Consider the following 15643-nt stretch of genomic DNA (forward strand, 5'->3'; position numbering starts at 1 on the left):
TAGTCTTAGACTCTCTCCTCCAGGCTTTTGTGCCATGAGTGTCTCACTCAACTCTGCTGAACAGATAACAGATATTTCTATCAGTGCCGGTCTCCAGACTAAATGCTTGAAATACAACAGTAAACCAGATGGCCTTAAGTACTCTACAATCTATTGGGGGAGAAAAGCCCTTTGACAGAGAAAGAGAAAGAGAGAAAGGCAGGCATGCAGGCACTGGTCTTATTCAGTCCAATCAACTAGAATCACTTTTGTTCTGATTCTTAATTTTTTAAATGAATGTTGGCCATTTTGTTAAACACTCTAAGGTTAGTCTTCCTCATCCGCAAAATGGCAGCAATAATGTGTACCTCACAGGGCTGTCAAGTGGATGAAATGAATGAACATATAGAAAGCACCCATTATGGGACCTTAGAACTAACTGGTCCTTGAGGTTTTCATGCCTTTCTTCAGCATGTTAAAAATTATGAAAGACAATAGGGCATAGGTAGTGAAATCAGATCCAGAGCAGGGTTTACAGCAAAAAATTACTGGACTTTCCATCCATTAACAAAATGAAATGAATCCTATTGCTTTTAACCCTAGCCACTACTAATAGCAGAAGACAGGTGCTTAATGAAGGCTGGGTTTGTATTTTTTGAACCCTAAACTCCAGAAGTGTAGGACCAGACAAAGGCCTTTTATTCTGATTTGGTCACTTATTTATGGTAGAGTCTAATAATAAGTTATGTAAATTAAAACAAAGAAAGGTGTGTATTTAATAAGCCATTGTGTAGCAAAAGAATAAAATGCCAAAACTAGCGGGTATCTCAGAAGATCCAGGTCAACATCTCGAAGAACACTTCACACTTAACTTTGAACACAAGATGTTGTGGTGGTGAGTTTTAATTCATGTTAACAAACTCTTTTGCAGGTACTTGAGTGGCTCAGTTGGTTAAGCGTCTGCCTTCAGCCCAGTTCATGATCCCAGGGTCCTGGGATCCAGCCCTACATCAGGCTCCTTGCTCAGCAGGAAGCCTGCTTCTCCCTCTCCCTCTGCAGCTCCTCCCTGCTTGTGCTCTCTCTCTCTCTCTGTCAAATAAATAAGTAAATCTTAAAACAAAACAAAACGAAACAAAACAAACACAAAAACCCTCTGCAGGTTGTTATAATCACATGAGCATGCACATTGCAGAGCACTGCAGATTCTGAGGACATGATCCATGAGCACTGAGTGAAAATGGATGCAAGTCAAGGTTCCGTCTTAGTGGTCCTAGTGGACAAGTGTTTGTGTTTACACATGTGTCAGTGGAAAGAAGAGCATTCTGTAAGGGCCAGCACATGACAACCCTAAAACATTTCTTACACGGTTTTTTACCACAGAAGCCTTTCTTTGTCCCCCACAATCTAGCCGATGAAAGAAAGTGGCTTAATACTCTTCATATGACACAAAACCCACAGTTGAACTTTCATTTCTCCCAAATTAGTTTTAGATTTCTTTTATTTCATTTCCTTTTTTAGTTCCTAACACAAACAGTAATCCCCTTTAATACTGCTCAGGATGGCCATGACATTTCAAGAAGAGAGGGGGAAAAAAAGCCCTCTGTGATCATTCAGGACTCCAAAAGCCTCTGGGCTTTGGGCAGTTGTCTTATGATCCCTTGCAGGAACTAATCAGATGAAAGGCAAAGTCATGGGTTATTCAATAATCTACTTGTCCAGAGTTTTCATAGTAGAGTAAGGAGGTCCTCAAGAAGAAAAATTTTTACAGTTCCAATACATGGCAAAAGGTCATTTTGAAGACCATGCAAAAAAGCAATGCATATATAGGTTTAACACCTTCATAGGAATTCAAAAAGGACAATCTGTATGTTTGTGTGTGCGTGTGTGTGTGTGTGTGTGTTTGTGAGGGAAAGTGTGCCAGATCAGGAACAAAGGGGGAAAAGTGATCTTTGTAAACTGAGGCCACTGAGCCCGCAGACTTGAAAAGTTTGTATTTCCGGGGTTCCGGCAACAGGTCATATTCAGACAAAGGCATTTCCAGTGCTCACATTTTATCCTTCCTTTGTCAGCTGATAGCTCTCTCCCTGCTGCTTCTTATGAAAAGAATGAGAACCATGTGACTCTTCATGAGTGCCTACATATGGGCAACATAGAGACCTGGTGAATTTATCACAGGTAATTTACTTAAAACAAACAAACAACAAAAAAACACAGTTCAAAAATTTCCAGTGGGGTTAGAGCACTCGTTCAATGCACATTTACTGAATAGCTAATACAGGCTCTGTGTTTTCTGCTGCAAATATATAGTTTTTTGCCCTTGAGGAACTTCTAAACTAAGACATGTCTTATTGGATACCTGACCCGAAAATGACCCAATTCACCATGTAGGCTGCCATTTCTCTTAGACTCTACACACACATCCATGGCCATGTCAATGTGACTCATGATTCAGTGTCCAGCTCCCAGACAAGTTCAATGACAAAGCAATGAACTGAATCACAAGAGTTAATACGGTAGCTGCAGCGATCATTTGGACAATCTTACTGCAGAAGGCAATAAATTGAATGGCCAGACACATGGGTCTTAGTCTTAATTACTGGTTACAAGCGCAGCCTTAGACAAATACATTTCTCTGTTTGCGACTCAGTTTTCTCACTTACAAAATGAATTTGTTCTAGCTGACCTCTAGCTGACCTCTAAGGTCCCCTCCTACTTTCCTGCTTCCAGAGGTAAAATATTCCTGGTAAGTCAATGCTTGGCCTCTGTCCCAACAGCCTTCAGTGGTCTGTTTTGTGTCACAGACTCAGCTAAAAATACACACAGGTGATAGAGTCATAATGTGTATTTAATGGTATTTTCTCTTGGTAATTAATACTCTAGAGATATTCTCAGTGGGCACAGCCAAGCCAGGAGTCATCTACATAGACAAAGAAACAATGGGAGGAAGCACCCTGGATGTTCTGTTAATCTGGGCACATTCTTTTTGCCACTCCACCACTAACCTACGGCTCTGTGAGCTCAGATTAGCGACTCCACCATTCTGAGTCTGTTTTCCTCATTGCTAAAATAGTGGTTTGGATACCTGAAACTAAATTCATTACTGCCTTGGCAACCCTTCCAATCACCCTCCACGGATGCAGGCATCCAGCTCTCCACTTGCTACGTCCCAGTGTTCCCTCCAGTGCTCAGCATCACTAGTTACACTGCTCCCCTGAGCACTACCTTCAAGTCATCTTCTGACTCTTTCCTCACCCCTCTGCCTAAAGGGTCTCCAACATTCTACCAATGCTTCTGCTTTAGAAGCAGGTCCGGGTAGTCAACAACCCCCCACCATGAGCACTGTTAATGCTCCCATTTAAGCCCTCACCTGGAGCCCTGACAGCTCCCCAAGGAGGCTCCCGGCATCTCAGCTCTCATCGCTCCTGCTCTCCCTCAAAATAAATACAAACACAGGTCTTCAGACCTTTTGGCAGTATAAGAGATCACCAGATGGGCATCCATTGGGAGGAAATGAAAACACTATCTTCAAGAGCTATCTGCACCCCCATGTTCACTGCAGCATTGTTCGTAAGGACTGAGACATGAAAACCTCTTAAGTGTCCATCAGTGAAGGAATAAAAAAAGAAAGAAATGTGGTATGTACATGCAGCGGGATATTATCAGCATGGAAAGGAAGGAAATCCTGCCTTTTGCAACAACATGGGCAAAAGCAATGAGAGCATTATACTAGGGGAAATAAGTCAGAGAAATAAAATACTGTAATGATCTCACTTATATGTGGAATCTAAAAAAGCCAGACTGGTAGGGGCACCTAGGTGGCTCCGTTGTTTAAGCATCTTTTTCTTGATTTCAGTTCAGGTTGGGAGATTGGCTCCACGACGGGCATGGAACCTGCTTGGGAATCTCGATCTCCCTCTCCTTCTGCCCCTCCTCACCCACCCCCCATCACTCATGTGCTTTCTCTGTCTCTTTCTCTCTTAAAAAAAAAAAAAAGCCAAACTCATAGAACAGAGAGTAGACAGGTGGTTGCTAAGACAGGGAGTAGAAGATATAGGGAGATGTTGGCCAAAGGGTATAAGCTTCCAGTTATAAGATAAATAAGTTCTGGAGAGCTAATGTACAGTATGGTGATTATAGTTAAAAATACTGTATTATATACTGCAAGCTGCTAAGAGAGTAGCTCTTAAGTATTCTTACCACGCACCAAAAAATGGTAATTATGTGAAGTGATGAAGGTGTTCATCCTAATGTAATCATTTGAAAATATATAAGTATATTAAACCATCATGCTATACAGCTTTAATCTACACAATGTTATATACCAATTATATCTCAATAAAGCCAAAAAAAAAATCCTCTTAGGTATTTAGAGAATACTCATTCCTGGGCCCTGCTCTTCAGAGATTCTTACCCTGCTAGTTTTGTGTGGGGTCCAGGAAGCTGTTTTGAAGGCCTCCCTAGGTGAAGTCTTTAAACTCTATTTCTTTCAGAGTCCATGTTCAAAAGGTCAACAATACCCGTATGCTCCACTGCCTTAGCCCGTCACTGACACATGCTTAGAAACAGACACCTTCGGGGCACCTGGGTGGCTCAGTGGGTCAAAGCCTCTGCCTTCGGCTCAGGTCATGATCTCAGGGTCCTGGGATCCAGCCCTGCATCGGGCTCTCTGCTCATCGGGGAGCCTGCTTCCTCCCCTTTCTCTGTCTGCCTCTCTGCCTACTTGTGATCTCTGTCAAATAAATAAATAAAATTTTTTTAAAAATAAAAGAATAAAAAAAGAAACAGACACCTTCATTATTAACAGTGCACAAGGAGACTTTGGCTCCAACCACCTTTCCAAACTCCTCCTGTCACTTCCTTCAACAAGCTCCATGGCCATGCCACAAGGGAATACTTATTCTCTCTAAACACACTCTCCATTACTGCCTCGGATTTTCTTGCCTTTTTATACCTCTGTTCCCAAAGCCTGAATTCCTTCCTCACCTTTCCTCCTACTCCGTTCAGTGAAAACATATGCATGCTACAATTGTGCCCTGAAGTGAAATGTCATATATGCATTTATATATATTATTATATATAATAATAAAATACATAATACATACATACATAATATATATAATACATACATACATAATACATAATATATATAATATATTTTATATATATATATATATATATATATAAAATTTTTTGAGAGACAGCCATAAGCAGGGGGGTTGGGGGACAGGCAGAAGGAAAGGGAGAGAGAAATCTTAAGCTGGTTCCACTCAGTGCAGAGCCTGACACAGGGTTTCATGACCCTGAGATCATGACCTGAGCCAAAATCAAGAGTCAGATGGAGCACCTGGTGGTTCAGTCAGTTGAGCATTTGCCTTGGCTCAGATCATGATCCTAGGATCCTGGAACTGAGTCCCACATCAGGCTCCCTCTTCAGCGGGGAGTCTGCTTCTCCATCTCACTCTGCCCCTCCCCTCTGCTCAGGCACACATGTGTGCTCTCTTTCTCAAATAAATAAATAAAATCTTAAATTAAAAAAAAAAAAAAAGAGTCAGATGCTTAACTAACTGAGGCACCCAGATGCCCTGATTATAATTTAACGTTGCAAATCTGAGGCCTATTCTATACTTGTATGATATAGTAAATACTCAAGATACTATTGTAGAAATAAGCTGAAATTAAAGTTATTTCTTTCTCTAAAATATGTCACCATGTGTTCATGAACTAGTGTTCATGAACATGAACATGTTCATACATAACTAGTGTTATGTACTAATGCACTTACTCTATATTATACTCTCACTTCCAGTAAGTAATCAATAGTGGAGAAAATTAACATTATGCTAACAGGGTTATGCACGTATCTGTTGCAACAAGTTTCACACTGGAATGTTATGTTTTTGTTATCATTCTCATCTTCTTAAGAAATAATCCCTTAGAATCAATTTACTCTACTCAAAATAATATAAGTTTTGGGTCATGCATAATCTATAAAGCTAAAAGTACCAAGATACTCTCTTTGTTTCCAGGGAATAATAGCATGAAAAGCAGGAGGATGAAACCAAAAGTATGTATGGATCTTGGACAAGGATCTAGAGGAAAACAAATCCATCTGATTACTGTGATGGCCAAGAGGACACTGAACTTAGAGTAGGTTAAGGTAGTTTTGAAGACTCAGGGAAACCCACAGACGAGGATCAGAGTCTGGTTAACATGCTCGTGAGTAGGTTTTCTCCAGGTTTTAGGAGCCCATCTGACCCTGCGGCCATATTTTTGAGACTCTTTCCTCTTCCCTCTTCCCTACTTTGCTCCCACCAAGCCAGCGACAGAAGCGCATAATCCATCACTCTTTTTCCAAGTCCCCTGGGCTGCAACTGGCATTAACCATGGGCAATCATCGCTCACAAAATTACAAGTGCCCCTAGCCAGAACCACCTTTCAGCAGTCCCCATGACACGTATTGTGTGCACCAGAGTGTGCAAAAAGGTCTCCTTCCTGAGTGAAGGAATAGTCCCTAATTCCCTCCCCGCTCCCAGCAGATACATGCAGACTTAACAAGACGGTAAGAGCCACCCTCTGCCATGTCCCTTGCCTTCATCATCATCACTCCAGTGAGGATCGCCCCATCTCGCTTCATTCATTCACTGAACAACTAAGTTTTGAATGCTTGTTATTTTTAGGCACTCTTCGAGCAATGAGCAAAAAGAATTAGAGGTCCTTGTTCTAATGAATCTCATGTTCTAGTGGAAAAGATAAAAAGCTGGTAAGCTACACGTAACACTACATTAGCTGGTAAAGTGGTAGGGAGGAAAATAAAGTAGGAAAGGAGAAAATGGTATGTGGGGGTGAGGGCCAAGTTATGCAGGATGGATAGTGAAGGTCCACAGGGAAGTGGTCACTTAAGTAAAGACCCGAAAGAGGTAAAGGAGAAAGTCGTATGGATATTTAGAAGTGCGTTTTTGAAAGAACACCACCAAGAGAGAAAGACTCCGAAGCACAAATGTGTCTGCCAAGTGTTTAGAGAAGAGCAAGGAGTCTATCTGGAGAGGACGGAGCAGGGGAAGAGGAACATGCGGTGAGGCAGGCAGATCTCGGGGTCCAGACCGGAGCCCATTTCAGGCCGTCGTAGGAAGGCTGCCTTGTATTCTGCAGGAGAGAGGAAAGCACTGAGGACAGGAGGAGTCCTGAAGGAGCAGATGAGAAACATGAATGAAATGGACACCGTGGGTGCTACAGTAAGGAATGATCCACAGGAGTCAAGGTTGGAAGTGGGGAGACAATCATCCCGGCAAGAGAGAATGACGTGGACGGATGTGGTGATGGTGAATGCTGGTAAAGATGGGTTTCTTCCTAAATACATCTGGAGGTCGAGATGCTCGTGGAGACGTTGTATATGAAATGATTCAAGCAGGACTCCAGAACTTTTGGCTTCAAAGATCAAAAGTACGAAGTTGCTATTAGCTGAGATGGAGAAGACTTTTGCAGGTGCAGGTTTTGTGGAAATAGATCAGGATTCTGATACGTTAAGTCTGAGATGTCTGTTAGGCTGAGATGTTGAGGAGGCAGCTGTGCACACAAGGCTGAAGTTCCAGGGGGCAGTCAGGACTGGAGATTGAACTGGTACTTTAATTTCCATACACGTCTGCCAAATTCACCTGATCATTTCCCTAATTAAACACTTTCAGGGATCTACTACTGTTTACAGAAGATGCCACAAACTGGAGGTTGGCTGGGCTGCTAACATGTTCTGTGACCCATGCAAGATTTAAGGCAATTTGAACAACTTGCCAACAGTTATAAATTGGAAGATCTCTAGGGGGTGCCCGGGTGGCTCAGTCGGTGAAGCCTCCAACTCTTGGTTATGACCCAGGTCATGATCTCATGGGCAGTGGGATAGACCCTGTGTCGGGATCAGAGTTCAGTGCGGTGTCTGCTTGAGATTCTCTCCCTCCGCCACTCAACCCACTCACACGTGCCCTCTTGCTCTCTCTCAAATAAATAAATAAATCTTTTTTAAAAATTGGGAGATCTCTGGGGCACCTGGGTGGCTCAGTGGGTTAAAGCCTCTGCCTTCGGCTTGGGTCATGATCTCGGGGTCCTGGGATCAAGCCCCACATTGGGCTCTCTGCTCAACAGGGAGCCTGCCTCCCCCTCTCTATCTGCCTATCTCTCTGCCTACTTGTGATCTCTATCTGTCAAATAAACAAATAAAATCTTTTTTTAAAAAAATTGGAAGATCTCTAATAAGACAGATATCGGAATGTCTTGAAAACTCAGAGCATTTAGAGTTACAATGTCCACATCATATGAGTAATGTTTGGGAGTTAATTCACTTGAGCTGAGTGGTACCAAATACCCACTTTTAAAGGCAAAATAATTTGTTCACATGCCATTTCTTTTGCATTGTCACATATCACAGAACACTGCCTTAAATTTAAATGTGTGTAATTATATCCATTTTATAATAATAACTCCAACAAAATATTTAGAATTTAATGAAATTGATATGACTTTATTTTAAAGAAATTGTTGCTACTGATCTGTTTTTCTTATGGCTCTTGTAGGTTCTAACAAATGGTTACTTAGGATCCCATGTTTGTTCATTTTTGCATCAAAATACTCTTTAGCACATGGGCCTGTTCCAGTAGATCCACCTAACTATCAGTAGAGTTTTACAAAGAAAAAAATGTGAGCCAGGATTGTGGGGAAGCTGTGTTCCCATTTCCTAGGGAAGTAAGGACCAGTAGCTTCGGTGGTCCTAAATTGGAAAAAGATTTTTCAGAGAGAAACTCATCAAAATAGGAGCAAGAGTTTGCCAGGCAGAGAAAAGAGTTCATTTACTTTACCATCTGGGCCCCCAGTGATTTCTTACTGGGGAGGGGGCACCCCAGGAAGAGGAGTGAACCGAATAAAGCAAGGTCTTGATCGCACCCACTTATTTGCTATGCTTGCTTAAACTCCTGCTCATTCTTAAGATTCACTTTGAATAAAATCTGTCCCCGATTCAAAACCACCCAAGCTCTTTCTGCAACTTCTTCGGTTTCCCCATTTCACCTCACTAGTGGTTGTCATCTCATAGGAAATCTTACCTCTGTTCAACAAGATGGTAAAGCTAGAGGCACTGTACTGAATTAAGCTAAAGTGTGCAAGAGTGAGATGACATAAAACTGGGGGCGCCTGGGTGGCTCAGTGGGTTAAGCCTCTGCCTTCTGCTCAGGTCATGATCTCAGGGTCCTGGGATGGAGCCCCGCATCAGGATCTCTGCTCAGCGGGGAGCCTGCTTCTCTCTCTCTCTCTCTCTCTGCCTCTCTGCCTGCTTGTGATCTCTCTGTCAAATAAATAAAATCTTAAAAAAAAAAAAAATTGGTTTTTCAGGTGTCCATAAGGGTGGGTGAATTGTAGTGACCTATTTTAAAAATAAATTTCAAAATATTCCAATTAAATTCTATATTTATATTTAAATTTTAGGCTGTATACGGGGTGGGGGAAAAGAAACAGAGACAGAGAGACAATTAATACCCCAGTATCCCAGATTTTTTTGTCAGAATTTATTTTGACTGAGGTCTGACACTACTCAGCTTAGATGACATAATTCACTTGAATAGAGAATAATGTAATGTCAAATACTGGATAGTGGGAGGGAATGAAACCAAGTCACAGATGAGAGGTTGGCATGAATCAAGATAAAACAATCAGCATCCCATGTTGTTAATTTAACTACAACTTAAACAAATACCTAACAAACAACCTAAAAATACCTCCACTGAACTATAAGCTCAAATGTGTTAAGAAAAAGGTATGTTTGAATTACTTAGCATTTGAGACATCATCTCTAAGTAACCTTTAAAGATTCTTTTATAAGTAACTCACAAGACAGTAAAAAGTCGGGATTTCTAACACTTTTACAAATAATTCACAAGTCTAGGACTCAGAACTAGACTCTAAAGGTTTCACTCTTGGGGCACCTGGGTGGCTCAGTGGGTTAAAGCCTCTGCCTTCGGCTCAGGTCATGGTCTCAGGGTCCTGGGATCGAGCCCCACATCCGGCTCTCTGCTTGGCAGGGAGCCTGCTTCCCCCTCTCTCTCTGCCTGCCTCTCTGCCTGCTTGTGATCTCTGTCCCTCAAATAAATAAATAAATAAATAAATAAATAAATAAAGACTTCACTCTTAAAGAATTTCCAGATTCCTTTAGAGCTGTAGTTCCCAAAATGTGTACCAAGGTGCTCTGGGGTGTGTCAATGAACTCACAGGGGTGCAAGTGGATAAAGAGGATATCTTAAAATTTCAAGGTAAACATGGAGGTACTCAAGCTCAGTCAAACACCTCAGGAACTACTAACTTGAGATAGTTCACAACTTTTACATCAGACCATGCTACATTCCTTCTAATGAAATCCTATCTTTCTGAAACAGGTGTTCATAGTTTGTGTGATATAAAGCAAGAGTCATGTGAAAATCAACGTGAAACAGGAAACGAGGGGAGTGATATCTAATCTGACTCAAAATTCTATTCCATGGCCCAAAGGCACGCGTATACCAACAGTAAATAATTATAGTTATTAAAAACGAAATTCAAAATCTTTCAAATTTGTGTTCCAATTTTTTTCAAATGACTACTAAGTTGTTAGAACATAATACTTATTCAATTATTTGGTGCTAACTACTTAATAAATTGAACTTAATAAATTGAACCTGGGTGGCTCAGTCAGTTAAGAGTCTGCCCTCGGTTCAGGTCATGATCTCCATTCAAGTGAATTATCTCATCTAAGCTGAGTAGTGTCAGAACTCAGTCAAAATAAATTCTGACCAAAAAACCTGGGATACTGGGGTATTAATTGTCTCTCTCTCTGTCTCTGTTTCTCCCCCCCACCCCATACACAGCCTGAAATTTAAATATAAATACAGGATTTAAATAGAATATTTTGAAATTTATTTTTAAAATAGGTCACTACAATTCTTCCACCCTTCCTTTCTATGATATTATTGTTTCTGGATACTTGAAAAACCGATTGTTAGTTTTTTAAATAAAGATTTTATGTATTTATTTCAGAGAGTGGGAGTCTGGGCATGGGTAGGGAAAGGAGTCTGTTTCTCTCGCTCCCTTTCCTCCAGCCACCACCCCTGCCCAGGCTCACGCTCTCTTTCTCTCAAATAAATACATAAAATCTTTATTTAAAAAAAAAAAAAAGATGGTTTTTATTAAGCCAAGCCAACCCCATGGTCTCAGCAATGATGTGTGCAAAGAATTCAGCTCATTTAATTCTTAGCTCTATCTAAAACTATCAAGATTCAAAATATAATTTTTCTTTTAAAATAAATAATGTGTATCTTCTAAATGCCACTTAATCTCTGGAATGGGAAAAGGACTGCACTGTTGTATCACAGTCAGGAAACAGCAGAACAGAGTAGTCAGAAGACAGCAAACAGAAAACATCTCTGTTCCTACCCAGCACCATCCCTCACGACCTCTATGACTTTTGAAAAGTTTTTTGTGTTTTTTTTTCTTCCTTGACTATGTTGTTTTCTAGCTCATCTAAGCAAAGTTCTCTTGGCTGTGTGATGGGGCTAGTGACAGGACCTACTAGATCCACTCACTGTGAGCAATAAATGAAAGGATACATAAAAACACTTAGTACTGGGCGCCTGGGTGGCTCAGTCGTTAAGTATCTGCCTTTGACTTCATCCCAGGATCCAGCCCCGCTTCAGGCTCCCTGCTCAGTGGGAAGCCTGCTTTTCCCTTTACCACTTTTCCTGCTTGTGTTCCCTCTCTCGCTATGTCTCTCTCTCTCTCTCTCTCTCTCTCTCAATCTCTGTCAAATAAATAAATAAATATTTTAACAAAACAAAACACATATACAGTACCATGCCCGACACTCCATAAATGTTGGCTCTTTTTTTTTTTTAAGATTTTATTTATTTATTTGACACAGAGAGAGAGAGAGAGATAACAAGGAGGCAGAGAGGCAGTCAGGGAGGGGAGGGCAAGCAGGCTCCCTGCTGAGCAGAGAGCCGGATGCAGGACTCCATCCCAGGACCCTGAGATCATGACCTGAGCTGAAAGAGGCTTAACCCACTGAGCCACCCAGGCACCCTAAATGTTGGCTCTTAATAACACATTACATTGTACGGACAAATAGTCTTCCCAAAAAATAATTTGTCAATTTCCTTTAAATTTTGGTGAAATTAGACTGCAAATTGCATGAATCCCTCTCTCTACGGATATTCTCTTTGTCCACATTAGGCTGAGGGATTACATAAGAAGCTAAGTTTTTCATCACTCTTCTTGAGAGAACAGTTTTGTGCAAGGCTGATGAGGAAGAAAGGTTAATAATATATCGGGCTACGGGCTCCTGCATGGCTCAGTGGGTTAAGCCGCTGCCTTCGGCTCAGGTCATGATCTCAGGGTCCTGGGATCGAGTCCCGCATCAGGCTCTCTGCTCAGCGGGGAGTCTGCTTCCCTCTCTCTCTCTCTGCCTGCCTCTCTGCTTACTTGTGATCTCTCTCTCTCTCTGTCAAATAAATAAATAAAATCTTTAAAAAATAACAATAATAATAATATATCAGGCTAAAAGAGGCTACAATAAGTAGGGCCACGGAGCAAAAAGAAAGAACTCTGATTTCTCTGAAATTATTGACCATCCTCTCCTAAAATTCTCCTTTGCTTCCCAAAAAACCCACACTTGCTTGGTTCTCCCCACAGTGTAGTACTTTCTTCTTCTCTACCTCTCTGCTGACTTCACAGTCATTTCATTAAATCATGTCACAACCGTGGCAAGGTCTGCTAAAGCACACCAAGGATATGGGAAAGGTGGAAAATAACTCTTAATACAAGGATAAAGGAAGAAGTGCTACAGGGAGGGGAAAAAAAAAAAAGGTTGCATGAGATTCAAGAGAAGAATGAGAGAATTAGGGAAGTCTGCAGAGGAGTTGCCCTTCTAGATGAATCTTTTTTTTTTCTTCTAGATAAGTCTTAAACATTAGATAAGATTTGGATATGTGGAAACAAAGGGAAGGGTATGTGAACCAGCAAGAAGGGAAGGAGCAAGGCAACGAAAACAGGGTGAGAGCAAGGAAGGAAGAGGTTCAAATGGCCAAATTTTCAGCCTCATAATGGAGAGCAGAGGAAATAATATTAGGGATGTTATTTGACCCAGACCTGGAAGTCTCTGGGTATTCCCAATCTCGTCATCCTGTCTTCTGCATTGCATAAATTTCCAGAGGGCTGGGTGCCCTCTGGAATAAAATTCAATTACTTTTGTGTCTCAGTGCTTAAGACTACACCAACACATCTAGTGTTAAAAAATCAGCTTTTAATTTTTCAAATTTCATCATTAATAACCCAGAGATGCCTGCATTCTGGTTCCAGATCTACTATTAACTAGTTCTAAAAGCCTGAGAAACAAAGGCAAACCCTCTCTCAGAGCACTGCTTTCTTTTCTATAAAAGGAAAGGTTGGGTTTGATGAGCCCTCAAGATCTTAACTTTGTGAAAATTACCCTCCAAAATTATTACTTCTTCTAATGTGTTAAAAAATCATTACAATAGTTTTGCCACTTGACCTTCAAATGAATGACACTTCATTCCAAATTATAAAGACATGGTTAAATGATGAAGTACAGCTTTTAAGAATGGTCTTTAAGGTCACTCCCCAGGTTTTATGATGAAAAAATGAAACAGAATGCTACTTTCAGAAAAGTGACTACCATATTTATCAGATTTATAGTGTCTACATTTTTAATACATTAATATTCATAAAATTATGAAATCTTTCAAGCATAAGCAAATTAAGGGATTTTTTTGTTTTGTTTTAATGAAGAAATTTTTAGGTCAATGATATACCTGAGAATTGAAGCCATGATGAAATAGTTGACTAGAAAACTTGAATGAACAAACACTTGAGGCCTGCTAACTACCAAGAACAACGCTGGGAGCTAGGGTTATAGACTGGAAAGACATTCCAGTAGAGCTTCTAAGAAGGCTTCTAAGAAGGCTTCTAAGCCGGGACAAGCATGGCTATTACAGGAACAGAGAAACAGCACCTCCATGGGCACATGAGCTCAACAGACATTTCTTAAAGGAGGTGAGATGGGCTGAGTGACCAAGAATCCATAGGAGTTATCTAAGTGAAAAAGAGGAAAGTATATTTAGCCAGCGACTATCATATGAGCCATAGCACAGAGGAGGTGAGAGGTGAATTGAAGCCACTGAAAGAGATCTGGAATGGTCAAGAGTCTGAGGTATGAGAGATAAGGCTGGAATGGGTGACCTCAAACTTCACGGTAAAAAAGTTTAGCCTCTAATTCTGAAAGAGATGGTGATCCACCAAAGAATGCCAAACAGGAGCATTTCTGATTGGAGAATGAAGTCATGCTCAAAACTCTCACCTCTGAGGACTACAAACCGATGGGGTGGGGCGGAGCTTGAGGAAGGGACGGGTGTTAGGAAGCTGCTACAGTGGTCCTGATGAGTGATGAAGACACAGGCCACCACAAAGGGATAACACGGAGTTAGTTTTCAAGACAGAAGAGATAGAATTTGATTAATACCTACAAGTAAGAAACTAAAAGGAGTGGGGAATGCTGGAAGTTAAAACCTGAGTTATTTTCAAAGAGTAATTTACGATCATATTCTCTATTAAATTTACAAACAGTTAAAAAAAAAAATGGTGAAACTCAGTAATGTAAAACCCAGGCTACAGAGTCTTGACCTTGCCAAGTCAGACACTACTCTAACACACTAACCTAGAAGATGAGGATCTTGCCTTGATGGAATAAACATGACTTCTACTCCCAGAAGAAGCTGGGCCAGCATATACCTCTGGGAGTCTCCATCTCAGAGTTAAGAGAAAGAAAGAAAAGTAAAGAGAGGCAGGGGCAGGGTGGTTCTTAATGACTTGAAAGCTTTGCAGGATTCCCCAGAGTGAATCATAAGAAGATGGAGAGAAAGGGCTCTAAGCCTTTCTACAAAGCAACTACTCTCAAAAACTCTTCAGGTGAGTGATGACTCCAGTATCCAACCACTGTCAGTGAGCGGCCACTGTGGGTCAGGCACCATGTTCTACTCAGGCTTGGTCCAGTTTCCTCACCTCCAAAATTAGAAATGATAAGACCTATTTGTCACAAGCAGTGTGGTGTTTAAATTGCAAAAACTGCCTTGGAAAATTGATCAATGTAAGAGATTACCTTTGACCTTTAGCTTAGCATATATGTCCTTTCATGGTTTGTGTGCTGCTCCCTCACCAAGCCCTCCTCCTGTATTGTAACCTGCAGCGATGCCAGATTACCACTGACCACACCATGTCTCCTCACCTTCACACCACAGCTAGGGTAGGTGTCCTGTTTTGACTTTCTTTTAACACTTCCCCTTCAGAACACTCATCAAAACAGTGATCAAATAATTATCTCTCCGCTTTATGTCCCACCAGACTATCATATTCCATAACTGCAAAAATTGATCCACTTTGTTTATCCCTTAGTTCCTCTTCTCACCAAGAGAATGAATAAATTTTCCCAGGCAAAATCTTACACCTCTCAAATGCTCAAATTTTAAAATGACTTTGTAAATAAAATTCAGAATAATAAAACAAAAACAAATCTTTAAGTACTGCTTCAACACTCAAAGACAATAGCTGTATTCATGACAAGCCACAATGACATGGATCCTATGTT

At 41.0% G+C, this 15643-nt stretch overlaps 1 protein-coding gene across 1 annotated transcript in view; it reads right to left on the bottom strand.

Annotated features, from left to right (window-relative positions):
• The window catches only part of RAB38 (RAB38, member RAS oncogene family), a 57699-nt gene that overhangs the window by 33526 nt on the left and 8530 nt on the right, over nucleotides 1–15643 (bottom strand). The gene's annotated exons all lie outside the window — the stretch shown is intronic.

This window comes from Mustela putorius, unplaced genomic scaffold, assembly GCF_011764305.1.
Source record: "Mustela putorius furo isolate JIRA1106 unplaced genomic scaffold, ASM1176430v1.1 tig00003987_pilon_pilon_pilon, whole genome shotgun sequence".
NCBI classification, from domain to species: Eukaryota; Metazoa; Chordata; class Mammalia; order Carnivora; family Mustelidae; genus Mustela; species Mustela putorius.